Source organism: Balearica regulorum, chromosome 5 (genome assembly GCF_011004875.1).
Source record: "Balearica regulorum gibbericeps isolate bBalReg1 chromosome 5, bBalReg1.pri, whole genome shotgun sequence".
Taxonomy (NCBI): domain Eukaryota; kingdom Metazoa; phylum Chordata; class Aves; order Gruiformes; family Gruidae; genus Balearica; species Balearica regulorum.
This window is the reverse complement of record NC_046188.1, coordinates 7542416-7557786: the sequence shown is the minus strand read 5'-3', so window position 1 is coordinate 7557786 and position 15371 is coordinate 7542416. Positions and strand designations below refer to the sequence as shown.

General features: G+C 44.3%; 1 protein-coding gene across 1 annotated transcript in view; it reads right to left on the bottom strand.

The window, feature by feature from the left end:
• SYT16 (synaptotagmin 16) overlaps positions 1 to 15371 on the bottom strand; it is a 109387-nt gene that overhangs the window by 64755 nt on the left and 29261 nt on the right. The window contains exons 2-3 of the mRNA XM_075753348.1: positions 8001 to 8064; positions 2045 to 2276 (exon numbers count right to left, since the gene is read on the bottom strand). The gene's annotated coding sequence lies outside the window, so the exon portion shown is untranslated. The remainder of the gene's footprint in view (positions 1 to 2044; positions 2277 to 8000; positions 8065 to 15371) is intronic.

Here is a 15371-nt window from a genome sequence, read left to right as displayed (position 1 = left end):
CTGAGTTGTCAGCGATCTAAAGGGGAGCAGGAATGATCTCAGAGAAAATAAATGTTGATGATGCAAGACACCCTTCATAATTCCTTTGAAAAAGCAATGGGCAGGGCAGCATCCCAGCACTACAAAACCTGAGAGAAGGGCCCCCTCCAGATGAAAGCGACCGCAACGCTGCCTCAGAGGATTCATTTGCGTTAACAAGTTTCAAAGCATCTGGCCCGAGTTTCTTTCAAGCAGAAGTTGTGACGTCAGATCATTCTCAGGGATAAATGAAAAGCCCTGCCACTTCAGAGCCAGAAGAAGAGTGAGAAGTGGGGAGGCAGATAGAGGCGACTGTTAGCCAAAACAGATGCAATGGAGACAGTCTAAAATAGAATCCATATATTTCAAGGGCTTCTGCAGTTCTGATGCTCCAGTCCAGCCCACGTGAGCAAACATCCCCACACACATTCTGCAAAACACTTGACACAAAGGACCACAAGAATAAAGTGCATCATGTTCCTTCAGACACACCGAGCCAAGCTATGGAGTCTACTTACTATTTTATTTGGATCTCTTCTGCTATTTTTTCCTACAGCCATCATACTACATTTAGGTCTTTTTTTTTTAACCTGTCTCAGTCAGAAATACTGCTGGTATCCATGCCTTCCCTTGCACAGTGATCAGATGTGCCCTCTGCTTAACAGGACTGCAAATACTCTGCACTTGTGCTACTCATTATGGATCTGGAATTACGGTCTTACTACTGCTTTACAGTAAAATCTGAAATGATAACAGGAAACAGCACAATGTCAAAACAGAAAACAGAAGAAAAGGCTAACTCCCATTTCATTACCTGCAGTTTCCAAGACCTTTGTATTTCAAGACAACCAAAGCAACATGCAAATCCAAAGTAGTAAGTGTTGGTAATATAGGATTAGCTTTTCACACTGTGATTGTCACCAAAAAGTAACAAAGTAGGAAAGCTATCTTCTCACCAAGAAATAGCCCCAAATCATTCAAAACATAGACTTACCTAATCGCCCATACATAAAGCAGCAAAACAAGTCAAACCAGCAATGAAATTTCCCAGGAACACTTTTCTCACAAATAACACATTTCAAAGCTTTCTGGGACAGGTTGCTAAATCCTCAAGACCTGCGGTGTTCACACAAGCTGGGCAAAGCTGAGGAGAAGCACAGTCCAGTTTCAAAACCAGCAGTGGTGCTCGTGCTCTTTCTCTGCATGGGCTTGTTGATTTAATGTCCCAAGTAAGAAGGAAGGCAGCTGGTTGGTAAACATGTGACAGCCACCAAAGGAATGCTAGCCAGAGAAACAAGGAATAAAATAGTCTCTGCCACTTCTGACAGGGTTTAAGAACTACTGCCTCACCTGTAGCTTTCCTACTGCTCTCACTTTATGAGTGCTAGGTCTTTATTTGAACATCTTGCTGACAAATTTGCCTAACAAAAAAAAAAAAAAAAAGAGCAAATTGCCATTCATTTATCATGAAATTGTAAGTAATTACTCTGCTTAAATTCACTCTCTGGTCAAAAATATTTTGGATGCACTTTAGAAATGTACCTTTTCCACCCTGGAATCCCACAGGCTTGTAGTGAAAAAGTGAAGTAAGAATCACAGCAGGCATTCAGTATAAAACAAAGTGTTTCCTCTCCAGGGAATAACCTACCCCTTGCATTTACCAGCCCTCAGCCAGTCATTACCTCCCCAAAGGGCTCTGCCCACCCTCCGCCCAGCTCTGCTCCATCGCTGTGGGCTCCCAGGCTGGAAGAGCAAAGCTGCACCAGCAGCTCTGCACTCGCCGATGGGGTTTGTACACGCAGAGGTAAAAACTGTTCTTGGAACAAAAATTGTAAGCGCAGCACTCATGAATAGTTGGAGGTTCCATCTTGAAGATTGTCTCTTATGAAGGCACACTTCAATGCAAAAAAATAAAATAAAATAGAAGAGTAGAGAATGGATTTCAACTCCTGATTATTTTTTCCTTTTTTTTCTTTTTTTTTTTTAACCTTAATGTATATTTTAAGGAAGGCTCTGTGATACTTACTGTGAGATCACATCCTGCTTTCACTATCCACACAACTGCTGCTTTGAATGTGCATTTTGGATGTAGATTTGATGCCCAGTAGAAGAAGAGCTATTTTTCCCCAGCATTCAGGACAAATCCATTCCCACTGTCTCTGTCTGCAAGAGGTCTCTGCAGTGAAATCGGAGCTCTTCCCAACAATTTATTAATTAGTGCAAAATTCTGTTTCTGGCTTCTAGAATATCTGGTGCTCCTCAAAAACAGCAGGGAAAAGCTGTAAAATAAAATCAGAAATCTGAACCAAGCTACTCACAATGCTCAAGACAAGGAAGGTAGACAGAAAACAGGGGGAAGGATGGGAGTATTCTCCCCACTCAGCAGGGGCTCACAGACCTGGCTGCTCACAACCAAAACAGCTTCTGGCCCCATTGCCTGCGGCAATTTGTAAGTTGGCTCTAATCAGTTATCAGCAGTATCTTGCCTCTCTAAGGTAAACTGCTCCCTGAGGCAATTTTCTGCAGGTGTTCCTAATGCAACCCTTTTTTCCTCCCCAAAAACGTATTTTGATGATCCTGTTTATAAAAGCTGCTGCCTGGCAGATCCCTGAAGAGCAGTCCAGACTGGGATCTTCTAAATAAAAGCTACTTAGAAAGAGCTCAAAAGAGGCGGGGGGGGGGAAGTCCTTGCTGAGCAGGTACCAAGACCCTTGACTTATGTGAGTCTTGCCACACCAGACTCTCCATGGACCAGGCAACTGGAGAGTGCGTCTTGTTCCCTGGGCTGCGTGCTGGCTGCAGGCAAAAGGCTCAGGATGGGCAGAGCCCCAGTGAAAGGCCACTGTTGGGGACACTGTGCCTTTCAGCACGGCTCTTTCCAGTCTCACAGCCCTGTCTCCATAATGCCAACATCAGGCATGGCTGAGTGATCATGCTGATCAGCCATACCAGGTCCCACAGCAGGAGGCGGAGGCCGTGGCACTGTGCTAAAAATATGCAAGGGCGCAGCAGAGCAACAAGGGAAACACAAAATCTAGTTATGCCAGACTAGTCGCTGAAGCCAACTGATTGAACAAGTTCCATCCATTGCCCAGGTTTGCCTCATCTGCTAAGCCAGTGGGAAATTTCCCTGCTAATTTAGAAGCGAGCACGAATCCCTTGAAGATTTAAAGAGATGGGCTACCAGGAAGGGGCCGGGGCAGTTCAGCGTGGAGGGCTGTGGTTGCTCCATTCCCTGTACATACACTTAGCCCCAACACTGCACAATTGAAAACAAATGTTTAAGTAGCAGCTCCAGATGGGAGGCAGTGAAATGAGTTGCCAAAGAGGGAGGAAGGCCTTGGGTTCAACGCAGCTTACCCAGCGCCCAGGAAAAGCATGCTCCATCCGTGCCACTGGCACGGAGTTAAAGCTGCACCAGAGAAGTTGCTTATTCCAAACTTCTTTCCATCAGTTTTTCTGCCATTCCCTTACTTTTGAGCTCTTCACTTCGAACTTTCACTGCAGCCCCTAACATTTTTTCTGTAATATGATGTTTATTCACTTTTATTCAAATTTATCCAGAATTCATCAGGACTGTCATATTTATGAAGAAAAATGGAAGACCATTTAAGTCATCAACTCCAACTCCCATGCACTCAACTGCTTTCCTTGTTCTTTCACATTAAGTTCTTACTCTAAACTTTACTCTCGAATCCATCATTTCTAAATAATGCCACAATAATATTAGGAGAATAAACTCTTGTCCTTGTCAACTCGACACTGCCTTTTTTCTGGGGTTTTTTTTTTCAGAACTGTTGTGCTAAAAGAGCTAGAGCACAACTGGCAGAAATTCAAATACAGTTTTGAGATGTAGCCAGTTTTTATTATTATTTGTCAACCACCAGCTAAAATGTAGAAATATTCTCTTTATGTCCCACTAAATGTCAAGCCGATATTTTTAAAACCCGGACAATGTATTTCACATAAACCTTTACACCATTATTTTAAAGATCAAACATCCTTTCACCTGGGAGCCATGGCACAGCCGGTTCCCCCAGCAACGCGATGTGCTTCCAGCTCAGCCGAGCAGCAAGATCCCTTTCAGATGTCCGCTGCCGAACCAGCGCCCAGCCGGCCACGGTCTCCTTCAAAGCTCCACCGAAAGCCCTTTGCCAAGGTGTCTCTGAGCAAAGCCCACGTAAACTGACTTCTAATTCTACTTTTTCAAGGTGCACCAGAGAGGCGGGGGGAAAGGGTATTTCATCTGAGTTTCTTCATTGATCTGAATTTGCCTTTTTAGTTTAAAGCCATGCAAAGTCCTCGGTGCCTTCGCACGCCCGTGCTCTTTCTCCCCACAGGCAGCGGCTCACCGTGCTGAGCCGAACCGAGACGAGTGTCATTCGCACCCCCCCGCCCTGATGTGGATAATAAGGCATGTCACCCCGTAACAAACCTGGAGCAAAATTAGGCCAGCACATTCCCTGTAGTCACCTCCAAGCCAGGGAATGTCTTCTCTCCCTTTAATTCATTAATTAATTAGGCTCACTACGGACAAAGCCACCCCACAGGGCTACACCTGCACTGACCAGACCCGTTACCAAGCAGTGGGAGGAGGGGAGAGAGGAGGGAGCCAGGGGGTACCCCAGGGCTCCCCCAAGAGCCCTGCTCCTGCCGCCAGCTGCCCCCACCACACCACGGCCTCTCATCCATCCCTGGGCTCCCACGTCCCCTCACGCCTGGCTGGGGAGCGGAGGATTCAGAGGGACCCGCAGAGCGTAAGCACCCCAGGCCTGTGCGAGAGATCAACCCCAGCACAACCCAACACCAAGGAAGAGAGGCTTTACACTGGCATGGCTGATTTCCTTCCTTCACAGAGCACCAGCCGTGGGATCCCTGCCACAACAGTCTCCCGGTATTTAACACAGCAGCAACGTGCACAACTGGAACAAAGCCATTAATGTGCAGGAAAAGCAGGATAGCAATGAACCTGCCCACAAGCAGCAATGACTCATGCTTTCACTTTGTTCACTACATTAAGCCTTCTTCAACATTCCTTAGACTCGCAAAAACAAATACATCTCCCGTTTCTTGGGATCAAAGTAAAATTACTCTTCCCCTCTGCCCTAAACCTTATTCAAAAGAAATAGAAGACAAAACAGAGAACTGTGTGCAACAGAGTTATGCCTCTGAGTGAAAAGTCCCCAAACTAGAAAACCTTACGAAATGGACTTCAGGTCAGTGAAGGTCTCACTCCTCTTACCAAGGTATGACTGCACGAGTGAAACATCTCCAGCGTGTCTCGCTGAACTCGCCCAGGGTCTGCCCAGTACACCACTCCTCTGGACTAGCAGAATATACTGGGAGGAAGATGCCTGTGCTAGATAAGCGTGAAGTCAGAAATATTTACACAACACATTTCTGCCTAAGTCATGTTCACCTGCTGTTTGCTAACAGGTATAGATGACAAGGTCCCAAACTCAAGAGGAGGAAACTGTCTTAGCAGAACCAGTGTTTCCATTAAACACGTGTCTGGACTCTGCGGTATTTCCTTACAAAAATTTCTGTGAAGTTGCACGGACCAAATGCACAGCCTTGTTTACCCGAAACCACACTTGAAAACCAACTGAAATGGGACTGTAAGCCATTACTCACAAACAAAAAGGTTAGCTTCACCTACAGTCGAAAATATGAACAAAATCCACGTGCCCACTAAGCCCACAGTAGAGAAATCTGACCTGGTTTGCTGAAGTATGCAAAGAGAGAAATTGTGTCTGGTTAGATTATTAAATCAGCAGTAATTTGATCAAACAGTTTCCCTGTGGCTATTCCAGCATGTGCTGCTTGATGGCTGGGCTCGCTACAATGCTGTGTACCTGCACACTTCATAGATGGGTTTTCGGATCCAATCCTGACTTCTACCCTAAGCTTGGACTCCAGGGCTCACATATTCCAGTGAAAAAGCTTCCCGCTAATTTAATAGTATCTGAAGTGGATCTGAACAGTCCAGTTCACAGAAATTTGCAGAAGTTTCTGGGAAACCCCAGGGTCTCTGGTGTTTGTTGCAACCCACATTTATTCTACTGTGACAGTGAAGGTGGGAGGAAGGAAAGCCTGGAGCAGCACTCAGTCTAGTGGGATGCCCAGCACAGACAAGCTGGCAGGCAAATCAACCCCTAGAAACAAAGCAAGCAGACAGGCCAACTCAAATACCTCAAGAGGTGGATTTCCAAAGAAAGTACACAAGGATCCTTCAAGTCTATTCACAGACTTGAAAATCAATGGCAAGGATTTTCTTTTTCTAATTAAAGGTGGGTGTTGTTTGGTTTTTTTTAAATAACATTCCAGCATTGCGAAAGAGTGCTGCCAGAAAAACAACCAAAAACATTACAACTGCAGATGAGATGAAGGGAGGCTGGAATTCCCCAGAAAAACAGCAGGTTTTGATCAGAAATCAAGGAACAGATGGTCAGTATTCTTCACCTTGCAACTGAGTCCACTTAGTACTTTGGAAACAGCAAGCTAAATAGAGAGCTTGTGGCTTACAGGAGTCCAGCTTGCAAGCAAGAGTATGGAGAAGAGCAGATCTAAATCTCAATAAACGTGAGCAGAGAGCTGCAGACAACGTCCTGCCCAGGGAAGGAACCAAAACAAGAACACAAATACCAAGTCAGCATAGAGGCTAAATTGTAGCTGGACAGACGAGACAAACAGACCTGGAATATGAGCAATAGCAACCACTCTACCATTGAAAGCAATATGAGAGACAGAGGGGAAAATACCCACCCAAACAGCTATCTTGTCAGGGATGAGGGAGACAGAATGAAATACCCCAGAAAGAAAAAACCCCAGCAAACAGCAACACGTGCACTGATTGAGAACACTGCCAAAGAAGAGGAAGATGCTTGCAGAGGAGCTTTAGCTAATTCAAACACTTGCCGTATACAAACACTACAATCTAATCCCAGCGCCACTGATAAGCAGCAGTATCAGACTGAAGGAAATGGACCAGCTGCTCATGATACACAGTAAAATCATTTGGAGATGCCTGAGCAAATGCAGGCGGCCAAAAAGGAGCCCAAAACACCAGGAATGTTATCACAAAGCCTTCACAGTACTTAACACGCACAAGCGTTGTCATCTGTCCATACTCAGTACACGTGAATGACAGCCAGGGATCTGCCTGGAATGCACCAGTGCAAGCAGGGGAAGGAGGACGCCAGGGCTGCACTGCCAACCCGGCCCAGCTCCAGCTGTGCTCTGAAACAAAGATTTGTCTGAATGCAGATAGAAAGGGGGAAAAATGAATATTTTAACAACAGATAGCAAAACAATGGTCCTCAAAAACTTTCATGACTCTGAAGAGAAACGCAAATGCACTGAGAAATGCCCATGCCCCAGAACACACAGGGAATCCACAGATCAACTATGGCTCCAGAGTCTGTCCAATTCCACTTGAATGCAATATAGTTATCTAGCAGCAATGAAAGGAAAATCGAACAGTGAAAAGATAGCCACAAGACTAACAGTGCAGGAAAAATGTAAAAGGGGGATTCACCATCAGTAAAGACATAGTTGCAAGGGTAGTTCAGCCCGGAATTTGACTGGAAGGCAAAAGATTGTGTTTACAGTGATAAGCAACAGGCTTTAGGTCATAGAAGTGACAAAAAGGACACAAAAGTCATTAAGAGAAAGCCAAACAAAGCAAGCAGCTTCAACAACAGAGGCACCAAGGACCACAAACAACATAGCAGAGATGAGCGTGTCTGGGCTTCATTTGTCAATCTGTTGTGGGAAGCAACTGAAAAAGTCAGTGGAGGACCTTCGGGGTGGTTAGAAGATGAACCAAAAGAAAGTTGTGGTACATTAAGAGACAGCCTACATAATTGCCCATGGCAATTTAGTTTATTTAATTAAGTGTACTAATGCTGGTAAATCAGAGATTTGAACATTTGTTACCAGAAAGGGAAACTCAGCATCAAAACAAAGTACAATCTGCTTACCCCTTCCTGCAGAAAAATGAAGTCAGAAGGGGGCTCAGAGGACCACCTGGCACCTCGTACCTGGCTGGGGAAAAAAAAAAAAGATCACCCCTTATGTCATTCTTGATGAGGACGTCAGGAGTGGCTTGCTCCCCTGGGGACAGTGCCACAGCCTCCAAGATCCCTTCGCTGCCCTTTGCTTCAGCCCTGGCACACAACGCACTAACATAAATGAGTGTGGCTATGCAGGAAGACTAAGTGTTTGCACACGTTTATTCTGCTTTATTTAATTTTATCTTATTTCACAGTGCATCTTCAATTTAAAACTCCTAATAGTTGGCAGTTAACACCACTGAATGATTATTAACTACTGCAGCTTGGTAAATCAGAACCTTAGCTTAAAAGTCAAGTTCTCTATTTCAGCAGTGTCAAACGTTAACTTAGGAAGTTATCTAGATAAAAATTAAAGCCTTTAAATAAAACTACTTTTAAACCCTAAAGAATAAGTTTAGATTCTATTGCTCAGCCAGCCCGTTTTCAAGATATTTAATTTCAGGGAGAGATGACAGATTTCAGCTAAGTTTTAGTAGTGTGGTAAAACTACTGAGTGTAATTAGTTAACGCATATATAGAATTTACTTTTTAAATTCCCACTTAAGGTAGCTAAGTAAAGTAACTTTTAGTACATTTCAGAGCTTATAATAATTAAAGGTTACAGTAAATCCACAGAATTCAATAGAATTAACTGGCTATAAATCTCAGGGCAGAAAACTGGTTTGTGGAGGTAGCATGTAAGTGATTCCCAGCCTTTCTGCAAGGTGCCAGCCATTGAGAGAGCTGATTAGTCAGTCTTTGATTAATTGCCCACTGTGTAAGAGCCAGGGTCAATCTACTCAATTAGGTGAAGGTCTGGTGGAGATCACAGATGTAAATCAAAACCTACAGGAAAAGCTTCAGCAGAAGATGAGAACGTACCAGCAGCGTCTCTTCCCTGTAAGGACTCCTCTCCCCTGGGGCAGCCTGCTCTCCAACCTCAGCCCTAAGTGGATGCTGAGGAAAGAGCAAGAGCGGGACATCCACATGTGCCTTCTCCTGAACAGTCAATCTTCCCACCTCCAACCATGCTCATTTCTAAGGATTTTTTGAGCCTGACATGGCTTGTTTTCCTCCAGGTATTTAACCAGCCTCACATTGAACCCAGGTGAACTTTTTGCATTCAATGCACCCTTCAGAAGAGATCTTTGCAGATCTACCACCCACTGCATGAAGGTCTAGCTCCTTCTGTGCCTCCTGAAGCCGGCTCCCTTTGATACCCCTCAGGCCTCGTGAGGCAGTGAACAAGCACTCCCTGCCCACCTCTCCACTACTGGTGTAAGTCTGTATATCTCATGATCCCCCAAAGTTCATCTCTTTTCCCAGTTTATGAGTCTTTGTCAATCGATCATGCCCAGAAATGTCCACACTGTTGACCTAGCCGCCTATGCGGGACCTCTTCCAGTTCTGCTATATCCTCTTGGAAATAAGGGGGCCAAAACTCCATGTAGTCCTCAAGGTAAACTCTAGGTTTACACAACAGCATAGTGGCATTTCCCACAATAAAGGACAGCTTGCTTACAAGATTGGGCAATTCCCCATCTTCAGAGCCGAAAAGCACTGTGCCAAGAGTCATGAGATGCATCCACCATGGTCCCCAGGTTGTCACACCTCCCAGCGGACCAGCCCCGTGCTGCTGCGGGAAAGGAGGGAGTCCCATGGAGGACAAAGCAAGATAAAGCTCAAGGGAAGACAAAACCCAGTGGGAAGCTGTAACTCCCCAAATACGAGAAGCAGGAGAATGTCAGAGCAAGCAAGGCCAGTGGGGAAATGGTGCAACACGTTAAAAAAGCACGGATTAACATTAGTTTAAAACCAACCAGATTGTGACACTGTCCACAGGGCTACAGGAGACTGGGTAGGTAGACAGAAAACAGGAATGATTTGAAACTAAAGTTTCCCCACACAGACTGGGAAACTATCTTGACAGGGCAATGAAAACACTGTATTTTTAGACATTGTAAATAACTAGTTAAAAATCTTTAATAGAAAAGCAGCTAGTCCCCAGCGACACACGAGAACAGCTACTCTTCACTCTTCAACACCCTATAGAAGAAAAAAATCCCACAGAAATCTAAGCAATAAGCTTGGATTTGAAAAAGGAGAACTACATAAAAATCAGTGTAGTAGTAAAAAGAAATAGCTGGAAACATGGAAATACTTCCGGGAGACCATGTACAGATACTATAGGAAAGCATCATGATACTTATATCACCAATTCATAATTCTTTAAAAGGACCAAAAAAATCAATTTGTTGTTTTGGGTTGAACAGCAGATTAAGGCAATTACTGGCAATAAAGACAAAAAGGGGAAAAAGAATATCCTTCAGACTGTGGATATTAAGAGGAGGAAAAGACAAAATCATGAACTTCTGGCAAGTGAAATGCAGAATCATAGGAAGGCAGACCAAAAAACAACTGTGGTAAGCAACTTCCTAACAGCATAAAAATTTAATTACAACTCTTTTTCAAGTGTTGCAGAAATAAGACGCCTTCCTGAGAGCTGGTGGGGTCAGATGACGAAGGTGTACAAGGAACACTCATGATGATAGGCCTAAAGTAGGAAAGCCAAATTTTGCACCAGTGATACCTGCAGAGAAGCTGAGGGACGTAATTCAGCTATTTTCACTCAGAAAAGGGATCTCGGTGACTGTCCAAATAGTTCTTTGAAAATAGTTCACTGTTCAGTAACAAGGCAAATAAAGAAATATTATGAAAACTACTGAATAAAACCACAAAACCAGTACTGCCACTACAAATCCATGCTGCACCCCCTTTCTTCACTACAGTGCAGAAGTCTTGAAAAGGTTGTAATAGAACCACACTGAGACAGGCAACTTGGATAATAAGGGGTCTGAGATAGCTTCTACTCAAGGAAAAAACTTGACTTTTTCAGATAGAGAAAGAGGTAATTATGCGATCAGGGCAGGGATGGAGGGGTAATAAAATAGTAAGTGGTATGGAGGTGGCGAATAAGGAATGAATTGTAACTGCTCCTTTCTAGAAAACAACTAGAGGGCACACACCAAAATGAGCAGGTATCAGGTACAAAACACAATGCACAGAAATAACGTTTAATGCAACACAAGACTATGAAACTCACTGCTGCAAGGCGTTGCGGGGGCTGGAAGCATAAATGGGTTCTAAAAGCAAACAGATAAATGGAGTATAGGTTCATCACGGGCTATCAAACATAAAAGCCATACTGAAACCTCTGGGTTAGAATGTCCCCAGACTGCTGACTGTCAGAAGCTGGGAACACATAGCCAAACTCTGGTCCTAAATATTCTCCCCAGGTACTTGCTACCAGCCAGCATCAGGGATTTTTGCTTTGACACAGCACAACCATTCTTCTGGCAGTGCACAACAGATTGCTTTTTTTGTTTAACTTCTGAAATTATTTTTAAATTTAAAAATAATCTGAACCCATAAGATTGCTAGCTATTAACAAAAGATAAAAAATTAACTGCTTGGTTTGCAGCTTTCACTGAGTAGATCAAACAAATAACCTGCTCCAGTAGTTTTACCTGTCAAATAAACCTTTCCGATCATTTGTTTTAAGCTCAGGGGCAGCAGTCCCAGAAGAAATGATATCTAAAAGCTAGTTCACACTGCTAATCACCCGGCAACTAACAGCACACCATGCCAGCCCAACTGGTGTGCTATGTACACACCAGTCAATACCAGTCCCCTGGTCCTGCAACTCAACTGTACAAAAGTATCGTGGATACTGCGTAATCCAAGCTCTCCCCAAACTAGGGCAAGGCATTCATCTGGAGCCTTATCTTTATTCATGCTTGTTTTATTAAGGTGCTCTCAATTCATGCCAAGCAGCACAGGGAAAGGTCACCGCTCTGGTAGTGAATCCTCTACCAGGCCGTGATCTCCTCCAGCCTGAAGGACAAACACTTACCAGCGGTAGTTCTCTGGGCCGGGTGACATCATTCCAGCAATGGCAAAACCGCATCCTTCTTTCAGCCTCAGCCACGTACATGTAATCAGTGGCATACTCAAGAGAGACAGATAGTTTCACGGGCTTTGCTGCCTGATGGAGAGGTCTGGGACACATTGCGCAGAGCATCAGCCCAGCTCTGTACTGATGAGCAAGGAAACCAGAGAAACCTTATTAAACCATCTGAGGCAGAAACCAGTTCAAGAATACCATTACTTTTTGGGGGAAGGGAGACTGAAAAACATCCAATTATTTTTTTTTGAATGAGAAACACTCAACTTGGAGAGGAAATCTTCACATCATCTTAGATTTCCTTGACCATTCTGGCAGCTTTTACACAGCCAAGTAGGGAAAAAAGAGATTGGGAGTGGGAACGGAGATGGAAGGAAGAAGGGAGAGAAGGTAAAGTAGAAAAGGAAAAAGCAATAGGAAAGGCCCCCCCCCAACTATGTGACAACAGTTCAGCTTCCAACTTTGAATATGAGAATTTCTCCCAGAAAAATGACAGTATCTTTTCATTTACCTTTTTCTTTGATGCTGCCAAGCTTGGCTGCCAGAAAAATAAGTTTTGAATAAAAATGTTTTGACCAGCTTTGCCTGAAACACTCAATTAGTGGTGAAGGGCAGCACAGGAATGGGAGGAAAAGAAAGAAAAGAGGCCAGCAGCTGGGCAGCAAACAAAGCCAGCCTGATGGAAAGAAGCTGGCAGCACCCAGGCGACCAAGCCCCCGATGAATCTGTGTTCAAGCAAGCACATTCAGCCCTTTATCTCAAGAAAACCTCATCCTTTGAAGAGAACCCTGTACCATCTTCTCCAGAGAACCCCACCAGGTTGCCTATGTCCCTTGGAACCTGTCAGCAAGGTCGGCAGGGCCTCTCAGGTGCCTGCATCTAGCAATGGGAATGGCTGACACTGAAAATAAATCAGGAGGCTCATCAAGGAACTGATCACCACAATGACAGTCACCAAGCTGGGTTAATATGACTCCAACCACACTTCATGCACTCGAGTAACTGCTCAAATATAGCTGGTAGGCCAGTCTCCTTTCAGTGCTCAGATTCACACCTTTTCCCTTTCCCTTTCCTTTCCTTTCCCTTCCTTTCCTTTATTAATATAGTACATCTCTCTGGCATCTCTAACTTAACACTCCACTTGTTGGCTGGCTGACAGGTCTCAAAAAAGCATGTCTTTCCACTGCCAGAGCAATTCTGTTTAATCTTGTATGGAGAAGGTGTATCACTTAAGTAACTTTTTCTCCCCCTCCTTTTCTGCAGGAAAAAAGGAAAGAAGTTTGAAAAAAGAATGACAGCAATGTTTTAACCTAAACGGGAGCAATTTGCATGGAAATCAGGTGCCACAGAAGATGTGGGGGCCCTGCCAATCTGGAGAGAAGAAATGAAAAGAAGGGTGAATATGACATAAACACTGTCAAGTGATGAACCCACAACTTTTAGTTTCTTCCCTAGGGTAAAGTGCCCTGGAGAGAGACTCTCTTCTGTACTACCTACACAGTTATTTTCATTCTCATTGACACTACCATTGTAAGACAAAGAACCTGTTTCTTCTTTTATTTATACACCCTCTCAAAGCCCCCTGCACGCAAGTCCTACAAATGTAGTCAATAGGAGTAGGTGCAGCTGGATGTAAACCGAGGCGGGAAGTGGTTTCCTTACCGAACTTGATGAGAAAATGAGTTATACAATCAATAAAGTAGCAGTAGACTGTAGAAGAAGACAGAATCATATAGTAAACAGCACCCAGACATTATCACCAATAAATCATGGTACTATGGGAGTTAGCTGAGGCGCAACAGGGGTGCTAAAGCTGCTGAGAACAGAGGAGCCGCAGGGAAGGCAGCAGCCTGCCGCCAGCACTTCAGCCCAATCAGTTCCTCCCAACAGCATTTCTCCCAACAGCATTTCTCCCAACAGTTAGCTTTTGTTACAGAAGAGAAAAATCTTTACGCTCCAGCGCTGGCACTCCTTGTCATAAGTAGGGTTATTTGCCCCTCTCAGACCTTTCAGACGCTGATTCCCATGGACATTTATGTGCTGCATTCTGGCAGCACTGAAGTAATCTTTTTGGGAAGCTGAAGGCACCGAGCCCCTGTGGCAGGGGATGCCACATCGCTCCACGCTCAGGACCCCCGCACGACACCACAAAGCAGCACTGTAGCCACTCAAACCAGATCCACAGCACTGCCACACACAGGCAGACAACATTTTGACATGAGCCTCAACATCAAATTGACCAGTTTTATCTTATACTTGAAAACGCAGAGAGAGCAACCAGTGGAAAACACCCTGCCTTTGCCTTCCTGTGGATTCTGCACAACAAACTGCCCTACCAGAAGAGTCTCTCCAGCAACCAGGTCAGCAAACAAGCTACAGCTGCCATTTACTAACACAAATGCACACCTGGTCTTGGAAAACCTGTACCCAGCACAAGTTTTGCAAGTATTTGCTTTTCCACTTTCTACTTCAATGTTCCCAGTATGCTAGTATAATTTACCACCACTGTTCTTACAAAAGTGTTACACCCTTGCTAAAATAAAACAGGGCTATGTGACAGATCTAAAATAGCGAAATGCATCAGAGCAATTAGCAGTTCTGCTGCTTTTATGGCTCTGATTGGAATTCTGATCTCAAGCGAAAAGCCAGTTCTCCAGTGAATACGCGGTGGCTCTGCATACGGGCTCCATCTGCCGGCACACCGCTCTCCTGGCTCTGCTCAGTATATAGTAAACTGAAACAAAACCTACACAGCCATCAATTACATTTTTCTTCTCACAGCCTATGAATTTCAATAAATACACCATCTGTTCATCTTCTGTGTGGGAGTTCAGTCATCTTCTTGGCAGCAATATTATTCTAGAGCAATTACCTGTGTCTTTATCACCTATCATTGTGCTTCATCATCTTTTCATCATGTGTAAAAACCAACCACTTTATTACTACAATTTCTGTAGGCAGCCCGGTCCTGTTAGTTACCATGGAGATGATCTGTCAAAAGAAGTCTACATTTAAAGAAGTAAAAGCTGAGAAAAGGAGGAGGAGAGAAACACAAAGAGCCTGAAATGAACTTGTTTCTCCAAGTCAGAGTTTAAACACAAAAGGCACATCTCGGGGAGCAACACCGAGATGCCACTAACAACCTAGTTAGGAATCCATCAGCCTGCCAATACAGAGGATGAGGCAATGACTCACAAGCATTACAATACGCTCAGAGGTCTCAGACTCGGCTTTAATCCCTCAGCCGAGTGCCCTGACCTGCTCTTAGGAAGGCCAATTTCTTATTACTATAAATCAAAAGATAAAACAGGGGGAGGGAGGACAGGCTGGAACAG